The 1,966-nt window shown below is 43.1% G+C and overlaps 1 protein-coding gene across 1 annotated transcript in view; it reads right to left on the bottom strand.

Moving 5' to 3' along the window:
• Positions 1–1,966, bottom strand: part of LOC119421959 (regulator of G-protein signaling 9-like) — a 106,472-nt gene that overhangs the window by 103,280 nt on the left and 1,226 nt on the right. The window lies entirely within an intron of this gene.

The following is a 1,966-nucleotide window of genomic DNA, read 5'->3' as shown; positions in this document are numbered from 1 at the left end:
CACACACACACACACACTTTTACTATAAAACATTAGTTCAGGCGGCGCAGTTTCTCTTTCTTCGTGAACGAATCCATTCCACTTGATTAATAGGAGAATACTCAATCTAATAAAACTCCACTCCAGGTTTTCCTGGTTACCTTCAACTCTACACAGAGCAGAAACTGTGCAGGCAGCCGCTGCTGAGTCTCCTGCTTTGGTAGAAAACGCGCACAGGTGCAGGAGATGGAGACACTTCTGTGTTGCTCACTCACCAGTTTAGCAGCTTAGTGTGGACAGTTGCTGACCAGGGGGGTTGATCATCAACATATATTCATGTTAGGAGGATGCTTGAGTGCAGCGCTACGTCTATAGCATGTTCTCTTAGCAGTAACTGTAACGCTGTAAGACGCTGCAGATGTAAGATGCTGTGTGTTCAGGTGCATTAAAATTGAAATGTCTTTAAAACCCCACACCTTATTGTCCTCAAGCTTCACGAGAAACATCTTTTAGATGAGTAGTGTTGAACACAAGTAAAAAAGTCTAGTGGTGATGTTTTTTATTTCTCTATAAACACAAATAGTGCAGATCTGACGCTCTGTATTTAAGTTAAAATGTCTCTAAAACCCACAGCTGAATTTACACAAACTTGGTGAGAAATATGCTTTAAATGTGTGGAAGTAAAGCAAATCTAGGTGAAATGTTGCTTTTTTTTTGTACATTAGTGCACATTCCTTTTGCGCACACGCACGCGGGCACACACGCGCGCGCACACACCTACACACATCGTTGTGTCCCCCCCACATGACAGATGCTTCTGACGCCCTTGCGTCACAAGCACCAAAACCTGGTTTGATGCCCATGCCACAGTGCTTGACTGGCCAGCCAACTCTTTGGACCTAAACCCCATTGAGAATCTATGGAGTATTCTCAAGAGGAAAATGAGGGGCACCAGACCCAACAACAAAGAAGAGCTGACAGCAAGCATCAAGGAAATCTGGGCTTCCATAACTCCCAGGCAATGCCACAGTCTGATTGCCTCAATGTCACATCGCATCGAGGCAGTGATTAAGACAAAGGGATTCCCAACCAAGTATTGAAGATTGACATATCGTTTTAAAAGTTCCATATTTGATTGATTTGTTGTGATCCTAACTTATTTCTTTTTTTTTCCTGCAAAAACTGAGTAGTGTGGACTGATGTCTTCACAGGATTCTAATTTTTTGAAATCCTGTTTTCATGAGTTTCATGAGCTGGAAGATCCATTTTCCCTTGGCACAAAACAACACATTCCAGCAACTTACACATGGCCTTAATGATGTTAAAGCATGGTTTTCTCTTACCTTCCTTAGTTGAAATGAGAACAACACTGAAGTTATGATGTTTGGACCGAGTTGCTGTCCCTCTCCCAACGTAGATCTTGGCTCAGTGTCATTTTATCTCAGGGACTGTGTGGGGGTGAAGTTTGAGTCAGATTTTAAATTTGAAAAACAGATAAACAGATCAGCAGTGTTGTTCGGAAAAGTTTTTATCAACATCGCCAAATAGCAAAAGTGAAACCAATCTTAGCAAGTCCTGACTTGAAAAAATCAATCTACGCTTTTATCACAGTTCATCTTGACTACTGGAATGCACTGTGTAGGCATTAGCCAGACCTGTCTTGCCCGTCTACAGTTTGTGCAGAACTCTGCTGCTCGCCTGTTAACTCAGGTCTGTAGGAGCGAGCATATCACTCCCATCCAGGCGTTCCTTCCATGGCTCCCTGTGCACTACCAAATTCATTTTAAGCTTTTGCTATTTGTTTTTAAATGCCTGAACAACCTTGCCCCACCATATCTGTCTGAGCTGCTTCAGCCTTACTGCCCACCCCAATCCTCAAGATCAGCAGATCGGTTGCTGCTGACAGTTCTTAAAACTAGGCTGAAGCTCAGAGGTGACAGAGCTGAGTGAAGCTGACACCCCACCCACTTCCAAAATTAAAGCAACT

Source organism: Nematolebias whitei, chromosome 15 (assembly GCF_014905685.2).
Source record: "Nematolebias whitei isolate Nwh7 chromosome 15, NemWhi1, whole genome shotgun sequence".
NCBI classification, from domain to species: domain Eukaryota; kingdom Metazoa; phylum Chordata; class Actinopteri; order Cyprinodontiformes; family Rivulidae; genus Nematolebias; species Nematolebias whitei.
This window is presented reverse-complemented; position numbering and strand designations above follow the sequence as displayed.